The sequence below is a fragment of the Lepisma saccharinum genome, chromosome 16 (assembly GCF_977018435.1).
Source record: "Lepisma saccharinum chromosome 16, izLepSacc3.1, whole genome shotgun sequence".
NCBI lineage: Eukaryota > Metazoa > Arthropoda > Insecta > Zygentoma > Lepismatidae > Lepisma > Lepisma saccharinum.
In genome coordinates, this window is record NC_139244.1 from 8,271,768 (window position 1) to 8,290,105 (window position 18,338).

Below are 18,338 nucleotides of genomic sequence, written 5' to 3' on the forward strand. Positions count from 1 at the left end.
ACAAAGGTGGCAGAATGGGAAGTAACATGAACGTGTGATTTTCCTGGAGGTTGCGCAGAGAAATATTGAAAACAAATGAAGGGCCAGGGGGAAAAACGATGAATGTCGATTTTTCGCCCATTTTGAGATCGCAGCGCCATCTGATAGTTCAGAAGCTGTACTATAAGAATGAGAACGGCCTTGGTTGGGAAACGAGATGAGAAGTGCCTGAAAAACGCATTATTATTTTGGCATATATTAACGTTCTTATGAAAAGAAATACTTTGTTTTTCATTTCCTGGCAAATCGTCTCGAATGAACATTCATCGTTTTCCCCCCTGGCCCTTCAAATGTGAAATTTGGCGATACGTCGAGAAATTCTTGGAACCTTATTATAAAAACAAAATTCTAAAACGTTGCACTTACTTTGAATGTGAATCAACTTTCTTGTAATTTCATGCTCTGGGACAGTTTATAAAAGGTTAGCATTCGCCATGGTATCAGAAGTTCTTCGATCAACACTGCCCAACAATGCATTCAAGGATGTAAATTGCCGGGGAAAGATGGGGATTTTTCTCCCCGCTAGATTCAGGCAACAATGGTAAATTTTCATCTTTGTTTCTTTGTCTAGCTCTTTCTCCATCTCATTCCATTTATATCATCTTTCTTTCATGTTTCTTTGGTTCAACTCCCCCTCCCCCGAAACGTCTGGCATGTTGGGTTAATGGAAGTTCAGAAACCAAAATTTGTAACACATTTTTAAAAATTTAATCGCAGTTTCACAAAAATGCAACAGAAAGATTGAATAGCTTCCTAGTTCCTGGGTGTGTGGTTTCGCGTATGTCAGTTCACTCTGGTGCAAATGAAACATATATGTAGATTAACTTATACTTTAATAACATGAAGCACGTAAATAACACGATATATAATGAAGGGTTCCACACAAATGTACACGAATATGACGAGGCGTACAACACACGTACGTCGTCTCACGACTCAAACTCGGACTCACACTGCGCATGCGCACACTGCATGGCAACAAGCTTAATAAGAATGACAATTCGTCTGAACATCACGGCCCCTCTTGGAAGATCAGCTTCCAAAATTAGAATACACAATAATTATTACCTTTTACAATATAACATATTACACTTGAATACATAGATTACAATAAACACAAATTTCCTTTCTGGTTACATATTTACACTTTCTCAATTGGTAGAGGTGCAAGCTTCATAATAGGCCTCTTTAGTTCACCGTCTTTAGTTTTAACAGTTGCGGATTTGCATGGAGATTTTTCACATGTTCATGTCTCAATAATAGTTCAGTAAATGGATGATTTTTGGGTAACACTATAGGATGTTTCTTATCTGAAGACACATCAGCATTTTGTAAACGACCACCTACTCGTAACACACAATTATTGTCAATGAATGGACTCAACGAAAGAAGTTTACTGGATGAGGGGAGCTCCTGTTCTGTTTGTAAACAGTTAACCTCGCTCTCATATGCTTCACGTTGGGTGACCTTGACCCAAAACTCAGTCGCAGCTGATAACTCTTCGGTTGTCAACGTCTGCTCGTTTCGCTGCATGGAAGGCGCTCTACAGTTGCTTATGAATCTAAACATCCAAGCAGTAACACGTATCAATCTCAAGAATGATGAGAATCTCTGCAATAACTCCTTAGTGTCAAAGGTTGTAATCAACAGCACACGAATCCTTGTTTTTCTTTCCTCCTTTTTTATTTCTTCACTTTCCACTGTATATGATTCATGCATAGGCAACTCAGGCAAATAAAGAAATGATGGGCCATTCCACCATAAATGAGCTTCACACAACTGTGTAGGGAAAGCACCACGAGAACCAATGTCTGCAGGGTTTTCTTTCGAACGCACATGAAACCACTGTTGAGGATTCGTCAGTTCATGAATGAGTGAAACTCGGTTCGAAACAAATGTACTCCATCTGGATGGATCTGATTTAATCCAACATAGGGTGATCTGGGAATCAGACCAAAGGAAAATATCGTCTATATGCAATGACAATGATGACTGCACAACACTAATCAATTTGGCTAACAACACAGCAGCACATAACTCTAAACGTGGCAATGTTACAGGTTTTATGGGTGCAAGCTTTGTTTTCGAAACTAACAATCTGACTGTAACAGTGTTGTCATCATATACTGTTCGTAGATACACAATAGCACATGAACCTTTCTCACTGGCATCACAAAAACCAATCAGTTGACACAAAGTTGGTTCTCTACATTTTAAGCATCGCGGTAACTGTATGTTCTGTAACACATGTAATTCAGCACAATGTCTTTCCCATATTTCTCTTATGTCACTAGGAATAGGTTCATCCCAATTTAATTGTTCCTTCCACAGTGATTGAATTAATATTTTAGCTAACATAGTGACTGGGGCTAGTAATCCGAGTGGATCAAATATGCGAGCTACCTCAGACAACAACAACCTTTTGGTTAATACAGGGTGTTCACTAGGTGGGTTAATGATGAAACTCAAATGATCAGTATCCGGGTGCCACACAAGGCCAAGAGTTCTTATGAATTCGCTGTTATGGATGGAAGATATTGTAGGTTTCTCTCGCAAATGCTCAGGAATACTGTTCAATACGTCAGTATGATTTGACGTCCACTTATGCAACTCAAATCCACCCTTTCTCAACAATTGTGTCAATTGTTGCTGCATCTCTATTGCTTCTGGAACACTGTCAGCTCCACTGCTCAAATCGTCCACATAAAACTGTTTCTTTAAGACTTCTGCTGCAATCGGGTAATTTTCACCTTCATCGTCTGCTAACTGACGTAACACTCTCGTAGCAAGAAAAGCAGCTGGTGCCGTGCCATACGTGAGCGTATTTAAACGATAAACAATCACAGGTTGATTGGGGGATTCTCTCCACAATATTAATTGGTAGTCTCTGTCCTGAAGATTCACCTTTATCTGGCGATACATCATACGAACATCACTCGTCAATGCAATAAGATGCCCACGAAAACGTAACAAAATGGATAGTAACTCTGGCTGTTGTTTACATCCATTCATTAACACGTCATTCAAGGACACGCCTGTGCTAGTTTTACTCGATCCATTAAAAACTACTCTCAGTTTCGTACTTGTGCTTGTCTCCTTTGTTATAGAATGATGCGGAATGAAATAAGAATCAGCGGGGGTGCTGGGTGGTTCACAGTCCGCCACTGGTGTCATATGATTCAACGCAATGTACTCTTGCATGAATGACTGGTATTGTTCTAGTCTCTGGCTATCAACTCGAAGCCTACGCTCTTGACTAAGCAAACATTTCATCGCCTTATCCTTTGAATAACCTAACTCGTCGCGGTTGACCTTAAATGGTAAGCGTACGACGTACCGACCATCATCCTCGCGATAATGTGTTCGTACAAAATGTTCCTCGCACAATTGTTCTTCTTGACTCGGCACTCGTAAGTTAGGAATCTCCTCCGCTTCAAAAAACTTATTCAGAGTTTCGTTCAGATCATTTTCTTGTACAACAATGTGATAAGAAGACAGAGATGGTTGAGGTCTTTGTTGAGGAGTTTTGCCACAAACAACCCATCCCAAGCGGGTTTGAATAGCCACGGGTTCATTCATTCTCCCCTCTCTTCTTCCACTCATTAGTAACAATGGGAAAAGATCAGCCCCGATAAGCAACTGAATAGTATCAGGTTTGTGATATGAAGGATCGGCAAGTTCAAGGTTTCGTAAATGTTTAAAACTCAGAGTGTTTGGTACACACGCTTGTGGCACTGTGTTGGATATTTTCTTCACAATTAAGGGCGAACAATGATAGGATCTGTCCCCGTTTTTAGAGAGTATGTTCAAATCAACAGTAGAGTGTGAATTGCCGGCATTTACACCCGAAATTCCAGTAACCGACACGAACACTTTTTTACGTTTCAAGCCTAATAATTGGGCTGCGTTCTCGCTCAAAAATGACTTTTCACTAGCACTATCCAAAAGTGCTCGCATGGAGTGAAGTTGATTTTGTTTATCCTTTACTCTCACAACAGCAGTCGGTAACAAGACACGCGTTGCGTCACACTGCGTATCAGCTGTTATGTGCGACACCACTTGCGGCGTTGCCAAGTTTCCACTTACCTTAGCTCTTTGCGAAGTTTCACGATGGATAGACGTGTGGTGAGACTTACCACAAGACCTACACGAGCCTGATTTACACCTATCCACAAAATGGGAATTATCAAGGCAGTTGAAACACAAGCCTTTCGATTTCACAAACACTTCCCTCTCTGGCACAGATAGGCTCATATATTCTTCACATTTACTCAAAAAATGCGATTCTCGACACATAGGGCAAGAGGACGACACGTGAAATGAATTAGCACTTCTTCTAGCACTGGGTTCACTGTGGGGGGTGGGGGGTTTCCTTTGGAATCCTGGTTTCGAGTCCTTGGAAGATGCAGATGCTGCGAGCGCTCTCGCTCTGTTGTCCAGGAAGCCGCTCAGCTGTTCGAAAGTAGGAAGTTGCTTGGACGACACGCTCAGCTCCCATTGTTGCCTCGAAGTACTGTCCAATTTCTCCACGGTATGAAACACTAGGATAGCGTCCCAATGCTGCACTGGAATGTCCAACACACGTAAAACTCGAACACATTCCGTCGTCACGTCAACCAGCTTGCGTAAGCCGACAGCAGACTCAGTTTGTAATGAGGGTTGAGACACAAGCCGCTTAATTGTGTCGTTCACTAGCGCGTGTTTCTGTTCATATCTGTTAGTCAGAATGTCCCATGCTTCTTTGTAATTCGAATCGGTTATCGTTATAGACTGTAACAATAACGCGGGTTCACCACGGACGCTCGATTTCAAATACTGCAGTTTTTGCGCGGGCGAAAGTGACGCGTTGTTGTGTACGGACGCCACGAACAAGTCTCTAAAAGAAAGCCACTGCTGCAGATTACCTGTGAAAGTAGGCAAATCCAATCTTGGTAGACGCACATCACTCACTGTCTTTGTCTCGGTCACGGTCACGGTAGTTTGCTGTTTTTTCGCGATGTATAACTTGGCCAATGCTTCGTCGAGCCTGTCCTGCACTGAACCAATTTCCTCATCATATTGCTCAAACTGTTCGTCGGTGCACTTTTCTGAGATTTCACGGATCAGTTTTTGAGTGTCTTCTGTCAGTTGTAATGCTTTGTCTATGTACACTAAAACAATCCCTTCGTTGAGATCATCTGCCGCCAATTTATTCTCCAAACGCGTGACGTCACGTTTGAGGAGACGTTTGTTTGAAAGTATTTGCTCCATATTTAAGTCTCAAAACACGTAAAGTACATACACGAAGATCACAGTCACACCCGGCAAGGATACGATGCACAGAATTGCTGGTAAGCACAAAAACACCGTCTCTCGAAGCTCAAACACAAAGCCGTTAATAAGGCGCACTTTCTCAGCGGAAACACAATGGATGACCGTGCCGTAACGAATCGAATCAACCATTTATCCGGGCACAGGAGGACCATGAATAGCTTCCTAGTTCCTGGGTGTGTGGTTTCGCGTATGTCAGTTCACTCTGGTGCAAATGAAACATATATGTAGATTAACTTATACTTTAATAACATGAAGCACGTAAATAACACGATATATAATGAAGGGTTCCACACAAATGTACACGAATATGACGAGGCGTACAACACACGTACGTCGTCTCACGACTCAAACTCGGACTCACACTGCGCATGCGCACACTGCATGGCAACAAGCTTAATAAGAATGACAATTCGTCTGAACAAAGATAGACAAACCTGGAATGATCGAACTAGAATTTTCAATCATTTTGAATTCTGAAATTTGAGCGAAACTGATTTAATTCATAGAATCTGAGCCCACCCGCGACCCCTTCATTTTCACTTCTGCTGTCCTCTTTCCAGTGCTGTTCCTGGATCAGACTGAAATTTCCCTTGTGATTGTCCAAAAATTCCCGTTCCAACTTTTAAATTCCCCCTTCATAAGAGTTCAAACCTAGGATATCCAGCTTCGTAGCGCGTTACGTTCACTATCCTTCACCCAGCGGTTCGATGTAGTACATACATTTAACCTATATGCGGTCCTATAAAACACATACTTCTATGGTGCATAGTGGTTGTATATAATGCTGTTTGGTAAGTAAATGAACAATATGAGCGTTGGAAAATGGGATCGAACTGGTCGTCTATATTCTATGGTCACGTGACAAAATTATATTTTTATCGAAAGGTGGGCTTGTTATATATCACTGGAAAGCTTGTTTAATTCCCTGTACAATAAGCTTTATTTGAGCTTTCTAGGCGAAATAGTGGCTGAGTTACAGCACATTTAGAATAGCTAAGCGGGCTCAAAAAGGGCAATTTCTGCTAACTTTGACCTTGAATAATTTAACAATTACAAGACGCACGAGGCTAAAAAATTTCATAGTTACTAAGTTCCATGCATAGTTTCAACTCCCCAAATTTCATGAAAATCGGAGATGGTCAGGTTGCAGGCTGTGTTGATTTCGCATGGAATGACTCTCTCGTTCTATTCCCCAAGAGTCCTACACACAGGTTGGTCGTCAACCACCAGTTAAACATAAATGCGTCATACTTCTGAAATCACCGATCACTCACAAGGTCGTTACAAACGAAACGGTGCGAAAAACGCAAGGGGAAAAAATAGCTTTGGTTAGAACAACTGGAGATATTTCAAACTCCCCACAGGTTACACAGTGAAGAAAATGAAGAGCTTGCTGAAATGTTTCTCTTGTCCAGTACAAGTTAATTGTAAAGTCTGTAAAGTTTCTACAATTACTGAAAACAATTCCACAAGTCACGCTACTTAGTATTAATACTTTCTGTCCATCTTGTGTCAAACAAATTGAGAATATTACGGTGGTTCCCTGACTTTCTTGCAGTTTTTTGAAACCAAATTCCTTTGAAAAGACTCGACGGAAAGAAAATATAACTGATTTGACGGTCCAAATACAGTTTCTTATCGCAGACATTTCACATGGAATGGGCAACAGCTAGAGTTAAAATATGTGCTGAACAATGCAAGAAAATTGCTTTTGGACACTTCTCTGAAATTATCGATCTCACCCCCTTAAATCTACCACGCATTACATCAGCACCATCACATCTTTGAGCAATGAGCAACAATTTATTTCCTTCCTAAATTCCCACCTAACCCAGAGAGAGTAGAAATAATAGCTGAAGCTAACTCAGATGCTGTTACATCTTCAACAGGAACAAATCGGAAAGAATGGACTCTCGGGATCATCGAACACTTCGGAAATTTTAAATTGTCAAAAAATTAGAACTCGAGGAATGTTTAATTATTCAATATCGGGAATGGTAATATTCGTGCTACAAGTTCACAAACAAATGTTTCGGGCAGAAAGTACATATAACACTATAGAATTTGCGAAATGTAAGACATTTTCTGAGCATTTTTCAGAGAAATTCCAGAACTATCAGGAAAATGCAGACATTTGGTTTGCAATCCCATCTGTTGTGTGGAATTAATTTCTTTCCCATCCGTATCCCATACTGTACGCTTCTAATATACATAGAACAAAATGAGTCCGAAGAAATGTTTACGAACAAGTCTCTGCGCATAGTTGATAGAACAGGTAATCTGGTAGTTTTACTGAATCAAAAGGAGGGGGGTTGGACCAGTTGAACCCACCTCTCCCTCAAATACGCCCATGTATTGAGTTATAAGTACTATTAGAGCACGTTACATCAAATGGTTAGTTATTTCTAATATTTTTACCACATTACTTCTTTTCATTTTGTGGTCCTTTTCGAGGCATGTTTTTTTTTTTAATGGAGGTCTGGGGTTGCCTACACTTATCGACTTTCTACCGGGTCTTTGGTCCAGGGATAGCCATAACTAGACATGGAGCCCTTAACCAAAAATATTCAGATAAATTCAAGAGATCTTAGTATCTTGGTCTTATAAACCGTTAGTAAAATATGATGAGATGATATTTAAAAAACAATAATTTCTTCTATATTAAATCATATGAATCCCTGTCCAAAAAAATGGAAACATTTTTAAAAAAAGAGTATGTGTGTGTGAGAGGGGGCTATTTACCTGTATGAGACTCACTAAAGTCAAAAAGTTCGTTCAAGTTCACTTTGTGACCACACAGTCGATGAGGGACTGGGCCTACAGTTTCGAGTTGGATCTGAATCACTGTGCAAGGTGCCTTCACCGGGCATCGATTACAAGGTGACACTCGCAAAATAGGTATTATAAAAATTGTAGAATGAACGTAAATGCATTGTTAAATAAAATTGTAGGCAAGATTCATGTGTTGTATAATTTGATCTGGAGTGTGCGTGATCACTGATCAAGTTTGATGTCTTGGTTTGTACTGATTTATGAACCAATATATTAGTGAATAAATGTATAAATAAATACATGCATGAGATAATTATCTCAGAGCTCCTTATTTTTTATTATTTTGAGCTTTTGAATTTAAAAAATACGTCAAATAAAGATCATACTAGGATGTTTTTCAATTGTCATTTGTTTATTTTAGTGCGATCTTAGATGCACGATGACGTGTTACAGTTCATTATGAAAATTTACTATGAGTGGTTTGGTTTTAGATAGGAAAAATAATGTAATGAAGGTAAGTTTACTACTTTTAAGTTAAGAACATTAGTTCTAAATTATCAATGTTAAATCTCTTTTTACCATCTGAAAGCATCTTAACCTTCAACTTTTATCTTGATGGCATTGGTTATATAATTTTTTCTACTTAGAAATCTTGGCAGAAGTATTATCAGGTTTGAGATAAGAAGTTACAAAAGCAAAAAGCTCAGATGGAAGAATGTTAATTTCCCTTTTCATATATGCGCACAAATTAGGTAATTTTTCCATTGTAACACACAAACGCAAACAATAATTGGAAAAGTTGTTTTTCTAAAGGCTTGGACGGACAATACCATATAATTAGGACATAAATTAACGATATTTGCCAGGAACAGTTCCATGGTTCATTCGCCTAAACAGTTTTGATGAGCCGTATCTTTAAAACCTTTATTAATTTCCACACCGTGGATTTGATTTCCCTCAATAAGTATATTTACTTTGATAAAGCTGTGTTAACAAGTTCATGTAAATGAATTCAATAACATTTCTCTGTTTGAAATATTCTTGCCATTGTACAGTCACGGACACTTCTGGGTTGTAATGAACCCTTTAAAAGTTAGTGCGGTTGTCTAGAACTGCCTCTGACTTTACAAATACAGTAAAAATGTCAACCTCGCGTTAGGGCTGTCGAGGGGTGGACGTCACTCCTCCTTTGTAATTTCCGGATATAATTTCAACCGTTTTTAAGATAATGTAAGAAATTTTGGGGGGCGTACAAACATATATTTACGCAGTTATGGGAGTTTCCGAGCAAATGTGTTTCTTTCTTCGCACAACCGGACTGGGCTGTAAAACTGTTTCTATGACAATTTACGCGTCATTTCTCCACTTGTCACTTAATCTTAATTGAAATCACTTTGCGTTATTTAAGCAACTTCCTCGTCCTTTTCTTTTCAACAGAAATACTCATTGAATCTAACTGCCTAACCCATGTCTGGTTGCGTTGCAAACCTACGAGTTCGTTCACAGGCAGAAAAAAAACGTAAACTTCAACTCGTGACGTGACCAAGAGCAGTGAACGAAAGAAATCGCCACTATTAAATTCCGTAAAAACAAGAGCTTATGAGAAGGATGTTCAAGGGTGCTTACAAAATTCTCTCCTCTCTCTACCTTTACGGAGTCATGTTTCCTCATACGAGCGGCTAGCAACAGCTTTAGCAACTTATTCACACATTTATTTCTGCTATTAGATGTAGACGTGAGGTCTTAACATTAACTTCAAATTGCTATGTCGCTAGCCGATCGTTTTCCATCATGGGCTTAACCAACCTTACTATTCTATGGCTTAACTAACGCCACTGTTGCCAGGCCAGAGCTACAAATATCATGGTGTATCGGTATTTGGGTAAAACTATCAGCAGACTCTGCCTTATATTTATACATGCACATATCATGGTGGCGCCGATAAACTAAACACCTCGTTTCAGTGCTAGAAGTCATCGAAACATCGCATTTCTATCGTGCATTTATGCAACACGCAACGGAAATTCACGTTGCCACTGATATTTTCTCTCTGTCAGACACTTTTGCTTAAGGTGATACTAGTACGCTATAGAAACAGATTGATTGTTGTTTCTTTTTTACTTCGCTATTCTGTCATTTTTGGCTAATCGCAAAGATGGGGATGAGTGAGACATGTTGAAATTGATGATGGGACATTCACAAAGAACACCAATGCCGGGATTCGAACTGGACCCAAACTTGATTGATTGATTGAATTGCTTTATTTTACTTCGCCTCTTGTGCCACTTTTGGCTAATTTGCGAGGAAGGGGATCAGTGATGACATAATGAATAAACACTCACAAACATCCATGCCCAGACTGGGATTCGAACCGGGGACCTCTGGCGTCGCAGCGCGATGTATTAGCCACTCTGCCACGGGGACCGGCTTTAGTATGGGGTCAGGCCATTGATTAAACTTGAATAGTGGAAATAATAGCGATAATTATTATTATTATGGTTATGATGATGATTATTATTATACAATAAGAACTTGTAAAGTTATAACCCAGAGTAGTTATAATATAAACCAATTTTATTCCTAATTCATTTTCATATCTTTGGGGAGACTTCCGCTACTCGATCCCCAAGATGAGTGAATATCATGCACAATTATTTTCATTATTTTTCAAATTTCAAACAGTTAGTGCACTTAAAAAGCATATTTATTTTATTATTAACTTTTACACAACTCATTCAAGAAAAGGATTTAGGGCATCCTTTTTTAAATTATGAAAACTGTAAAACTATTTATTTTTTGGTTTAAATGTTAAACTATGAATATATAACGTGGTTACTACATTTTTACCCTCCGTCTTCTTTTCTATCTAATGCAGTTTATTCTATTTGAATACTAACTTACTGGAATTTATTTCTGTTACTAACAATTAAAATAACAAACTTTCTGCTTTTTGGAAACTTGCAAATTTCCAGGGAATGGGGATCGACCAATTTGACGGCCATGCTCCCAAATTAAGAAAAAAAGCTAAATTTCTCCTGTCCTCAATAATCCTTATCCATCATCTAAAGTTCTTTTCGGTGCACCAATCATTGGTCCCTTCCAATGGCATAGTGCAATTCTCTGAGGTCACCCTACAAGTAAAATATTGGGGTGGGGGCCTTAGTGACAAGAAAAATATATGATGCCAGAGTGGGACGGACGTGCAATAGGTAGCTAGCCTCACCCCTAGCTGTACAAGAAATTAACTTTACCCCAAATAGTCTGCTTTCCCATTTTTTATCATCAACTTATATATATCAGTTCTTGAAACTAAATCAGGATTGTCTGAATCCTTGATAAATAACTGGAAGAATAATCTGGAAATATGTTATCTTACTTCAACACAGCGAGGATGCTTCCCGCTGTTAGTGGATCATGATCCTTTGTATTTTTGGCATGAATAACTTCTTTTTTTTAAATAAGGTTATACATATACACAGATATTTAATAAAAAATACTGTTTTGGGGGAATTGTTTAAAGGATAGTAAACACTCCTCTTTTGGACTTTGAGGTGGATGCGCCTTCAGCCTCTATGCCATCCCCAAGCCAAAATTCAATGTAAGAGCTGCACATATTAGGCTTCTGATACTAATAGAGAACTTATCACTTCAGATCTGGGGGTTGAATCAGACCTCTAGATTGTTGGTGGTGATCTAACATTACAAGGTCAATTGCAATCTGCTACGAAGAAATAGGAGCGGACTCCAGTCTTGAGAGATAGATAATAAAGCTATTTACTGAAAATTTGTCACTCAATCAAATGCCGCTTGGAAACACCTCTCCCCCTCTAAAAAAAGGTTGTTGCCACAGACACGGTGTTTAGTTTTGGTGTTAGCGGACCTCAATATTATTATTCATAATTTTAACGATGCCATTTCTTTTCGATAGATCACTGATCGTGTATTTCTTAAAGACTTTTTCATGAAACAAGAACAGTTTTATTAATAGATCATCAGTGATCGAATTTGCATAAGCATACTCCTCCTGCATTGTCTTCAATTTGATCCATTCTATTCCCAAACTCGAACAAGGAAATTCACAGCTAGGAATTTCCACTTTGAACACTGCAGATCACAAAATCGTAACACATTGGAAAAGAACTGGTTCGACAGAAATGTTCACAAAATTTCAATATGTAAGAGAAATGAACTTCAAAATAATGGTGACATTTAACTCATAAACTGTATATCCTGCATGGCAGAGGAAGGGGATACTGACACTTGGTGCAAACGGATACTTGATCCTAGGTAAGTTTTTGAGTTTTTGGGCCTCTTTGAAGTAAAACATAACAGGTGTGGACAATGTGTGAAATTCATTTCAGCTCTTATTTCAATATGAAAAGGCTTGGGGCCCCCTTGAAAATATTTAGTGGGAAGTTACACTTTAAATATCATGTGTAAAACTAATATTAGTGGTAAAAGGTAATGAATTACCTAGTTTGATCGTTTATTGTGTAGCAAAAAGGCATTGACTTGTCGAGCAATTGAATCTTTCTATTGAATTCATAACTGTAGACAATTGACGCACTATGATACATTTACGACAAACTGTGTAGCTATAAAGGTAAGAGGTGAGGGATATTTCCCTATCGATGGCCATCTGCGTGCAAGTAAGTTATGACAAGTTACCCGGGCTCTTCTGGCTGAGAAAATACACCACTGCTTATTATGGCAGACGTCATATGATGTTGTAGTACAGTTGGAAAGCAAGGAAATATGGAAGAATATTTCACTTCCGGCAGAGGATGTGCCCTTTGGGGGTGCGGATACTTCATTAACACCTTTCGTTTCGAAATTTTATCCTTTGTTTATAGCACTATGCCCTAATGAACAACCTCTATTTCAGATATCATTAGCCACAATTACAGGTTTTGTAGTTGTGTGCTTGTGCGTATGTGTTTCTGTACACATACACATACACACACTTCTTACTTTGCCTCTAATTTTGAATCTTCATTCTCAATTTACCGAGTACAGTACGGTGTTGCGATAATGTAAATGCCCCCTTAAGGATGAAGCATGTGGCAACAAGGCAATGTCAGTTCTCATTGAGGCTCGTACCAGCGAACAGCCTCACCGACGTTGAAAATTCAAGCACATTATATTGAAAACCTGATATTTCCAACAACTTTCCCCTCTTTCCATTTTTCGCCATCTGCACTAATAATAGTCTGACACTATTTTCGATGCTACTGTTGAGTTGTGACACATCGAAAACATAAGGTTTGATCCAAAACATGATCAAATAGCTGAAAGGGTTATTTTTAGACTTTTCATGGCCATATTGGCTACCATATCTAATATTATTTGATAAAGTGGGTCCTTTTAATTTCTTATTATCATAATACAGTTATAAACTGCAAATTAGGTGAATATAAGATGTCATGAATGATAAATAACTGCAATAAACTAAGAGGTTTCAGGTTTAGAATCTTCGTCATGACTGCCATTTTGAAGACGCCATTACTGACAAACAAGGGCTTAAAAACTTAGGGTCTGGGGCATTTTAGGTTTGGGAATTAATGAAGTATCTGCCCCCCAAAGGGCACATTCTCCGCCGGAAGTGAAATATTTTCCAGCGTTCCGACCGCACTATTGCTGGGAACCAAATTTCTCTTTTGTAAATCAATCTTTTTAATAAGCAACACTATCTGTTGAATTTATGCGATTATATAAAATCTCAGGAGTAGATTGCAGGGGTTGCTGGGGTGGTGGCCCGCCACTGGTCAGTATTTCTGATAATGAAATAAGACCTTTAGGAAAGAGTTCTGTCTTTAATTCACCATGCAGCAAGATAGTAGTGTTAGTCGTTCACCTAATGTTCTTTTGTCCCCACAACTTCCAGCAGCTTCTTTCGCCTCCCTACAAGCTGTCAAAGCCCATGGAATTACACCCTGTCCTCCTTGACATGTGTGTCATAAAATGTCTCACTGTTTGCTTCATTTTGTTTTATCCATGCACATTATTTATCAATATCTGAAAAATAAAGTAAGAACTTCGTGGGTCTGTCGCCCACAACCATCCCCTCGGGGTCCTCGGTGGAGGTGTGGTTGCATCCTTCATTCTGCTCTTGTGTGTGTGTCTTGAAATGACACATGCGTTGCATTTCATTCCAAATGTGCAAAATATTTATCAGTATAAGAGAAAAAATAATAAAGTTCTCCACGGGCCATGATCATGAACACTCAATTCAATCTGCTTGGTGACTAAGACAACCATCATTCTTGTGTACATTATGTGTATTGGCATAGCAATTGTTGAATGTGTAATTTGATAAGGAAATACAATGGTAACATTTGTTTCCATGTTTAATAAAACACTCAAAATGCTGACCAAGGCATTTTGAGTGCTTTAAGAAAATACAATTGAGAAAATGGATTATAGTTCCAACTAACACTATTGTTCTTTTCCAGTTTGACAAAAAAGAAAAATGCTGGACAGACCAACCATTCTACAATTCCAGTCCTATCGACATGGAGGATCTGGGTCAAAAGAACTGGAAGTTTTAAGAGTACGAAAAACATGTAGTGACAAGTAACTTTCATGTTAACAAAAGATTTTCCAACCTTACATCATTTCATACTGTGAGCACATTAACTTCAAATGGCTGGGATCCAACACGTCCTCGTGTTATGCGTGTGCGCTACACTGTGCACCTCACAAACCAGCTACAGGGCTTTGAGGTGCTATTCTTGCACATCAGACGACAGAGACGATCGACCACTGTGCGATTCCTCTGCATGGAGAACATTGCTAGCAGAGGAACGTGACGGGTTTTTAGTCGAGTGCCCATCTAATGCTTCCGAATTTTGTTACAAGAGGGTGATTTACGGAGAGACCTACCGACACACGTACCGTGGATGCCATAATACACTTGACACTGTAGGAAGGGCCGCGTCTGTTGGATGTTATAGGGTGCGAACCAAAGTACAAGACACTTTTTGTTTGTGTACTACAGACCGGTGCAACTCAGCTGGACATCCACAGTTGGATTATTATGTGCTGTGTTCGTGCTTCGTTACATTTATTTTGTTACAAGTGAACCAGGTTCGGCGAATAAGATGAAAGTTTCTATGTAAAGTTAAAACATTGAATGTGCATTTTTTTTATAGCAGTACAATAGATTGTATGCAGTCAGAATGTGAAATCTGGGAAGTAGCTTTAGTCATGTTCATAATAAATAGGAAGAAAGTAGTATTCTTCTTCATTTGAGTGAGTACACATTGTACATACGTCTCAAATACTCATCTTTGGACAAGAATATTAATTTCTGACTTTGAGGGTTAAAAACCATTAATATTTAGTGGTTAAAAACATAAAATTATCATGACCCAGAACTTTGGTTCTTCACCAGTTGCTACATGCATCATAATGTGCAATTCTCTTTTTAAACACATTTTAACCTCCATGTTCTGGGTTGAAACTATTTTAGATTTTTAACCATGGTGGTGTAAATTTTATATGAACGAAATGGTAACATGGAAAATTGCATGAAATTTTAATGTACTTAGAAAACACACTACTTCTGCTGTTCCTATATGCAAAATTACACTTTGGAAGCAAGTGCAATTTGGTATAATAATATTAAAATGTTCACAACTGACAGCAAGTCTATATAAAGCATTGTGTACTAACTTAAAGAATGTTGAACTCTCTCTCTCTCCCCTGCTTTGGTTCCATCTTCCAATTTTTCCCCCCAACAGTTTATTAAGAAAATGCTATACCCTGTGGAGAAGGGCCACACATAGCAGCAGAGAAGGAGGGAAATCGAGTCTGCAAAGTTCAGCATTGCCAACCATACGGTACTAACCATATATGTACAGAAATTTCATGGCATGTACGTACGCACAGTCCAGACCTTGGTCCATACGCTAATTTACACTAGCTGTTTAATCCCTCCCACATTCAAATGTTCTGTGAACTTGTTTTCAGTAAAACAAATCTGATAAAATTGAAGGACAGGAACCTCCTTTCAACATCGACCATGAATTGGTGTAAGCTTGTTACTCAGTGCATTGACAGTGATTGTACATGTATGAACTTTAATTTGTTATTTTAAGTTCACTTTATACTCAGAAAGGCTAATCGGGACTCGGCCTACAGTTTAAAGTGGGATCCGTAGCAATGTACCTCGTACCTTTACAGGGTATCAAAACAGGGACCTCACTTCGATTACAAGGCGACGATGTTACCTCTACAAATCAAGAGAACTGCATCAGCTTTGATTGCTAATGATTTGTAAGTCAATCTCTTTCCTTTTGTTGTTGTTTACAGAGGAATGTTTAGTGTCAAAACTGGCAGCGCAAGGACGGTTTAATTTTTTCTTGGCAGAAAAGCCACCGTACAGGTACACTTACAATTTCACTCTGAGTGCTAATTTCTTGTAACTTTTTAATTTTGTTCAGGTACGATTGTTTGCAGATGTGCCTCATTCATTATGTAAGGACAGACGTGGTCAATTAGAAATTTTAAGTCAAGTGATTACAACCACAAATTACCCAATTCGAGGACATTTAGTTGATCTCAAGTTCGAATCCTACCATCTAAAATATGCCACTAGTCTGTTACGTTATGAGGATGCAGTTTTTCAACAATTTTCATTATACAGTGTGTCCGAGAAAAAATATACCAATAAAGAATTTAAATAACTCAACAATCGTTAACGACAGAAATGTCAAATAATGTTTATTTGGAAGAGAAAATCATAGAATTTTTTTTAACCAAAGAACAAGAAAAAAATTTCACCTTAGTAGATCTCAATGTGTGCTCCTTTGGTGGTGTGACAAACATCAAGGTGGTACTCAACCTCCATCCAAGTGTCCTTCAACATTTGATGAGTGACGGAGCCACATGCATCGATAATTCTTTCACGGAGATCATTGAGGTCTTGCACAGGTGTTTGGTAAACCATAGTCTTCACATAACCCCAAAGGAGACAAGTCTGGTGACCGTGGTGGCCATTTAATGGGTCCACCCCTCCCAATCTAATTACCAGCGAAATTGTTATTAAGGAAGTTAGTAACACAACGGGCAAGTTGTGGGGGACCCCATCCTGCTGAAACATGTACCCATGAGGTATACAAGGTACAGCATACTGTTGCAACATTTGCAGGTAACTTGAACCTGTAACTGTAGCTTCCTCAAAGAAAAAGGGCCCAATTACGGAATCTCGTGTCAAACCACACCACACATTCAACTTTGGACTGTCATGTTCATGTTCAACAACTGCATGGGGATTCTGCTCACCCCATATTCTACAGTTATGCCTATGCACTTTTCCGGAAATGTGGAAGGTAACCTCATCTGAAAATGTTATGCATGTCAGGAATTCATTGTCATCATCAATGCGTGATAGCACTTCACTAACGTAATCAAACCCAGCGGGTTTATCACTGCACTTTAGTTTCTGAACAAGCTGTAACTTGTAGGCTCTAAGCCTTAACCTTTTATGTACGATATCATTCACAGTAGAACGTGGAATTTGAAGTTGAGAACTAGCACGTCTCACAGATTTACGTGGGCTTCTCTGAAAAGCTTCCTGAACTGCAACCACTTTATCCTCGCTCACACGCTTCCGACCACTACCTTTCTTCCTCAACAAAGACCATGTTTCCAGCAATTGTTTATGCCATTTAACAATGTAATGACGTTCTGGTGCTTCCTGTCCATATTGTTGCCGGAATCTTCTTTGTACCGTTACAGGAGACTTCAATTCTGCAAACCAAAAGCAGCACTCAACTTTCTCACGAACAGTAAACGGTGCCATTGTACAGACTACTCACGAACAAAGCCGCGCATGTGCTTAATTATGTTACGATTTTTTCCCTTCTGGTGGTAAAAAAAAATTCCTTTCTTCCCTCTTCCAAATACACGTTATTTGACATTTCTATAGTTAACGATTGTTGAGTTATTTAAATTCTTTATTGGTATATTTTTTCTCGGACACACTGTATATCATGTTTCCTTCGAGATTAACTAAAATATAATGCTATACAAGCCATCAGAAATTCTTAAACCAAGCATACAGACCTGGAGACAAAAATACGGTTTGTTTGCCATGTGCGTACGGCTTTATTGTTTTCAAAAGTTCCCAACGCTGCCAGAGCGAAGCAGGTAACTCCAGTTGCTCATTACACAATCCCAATTTTCTCTCTGGTCATTGGTGGAACTGTCTC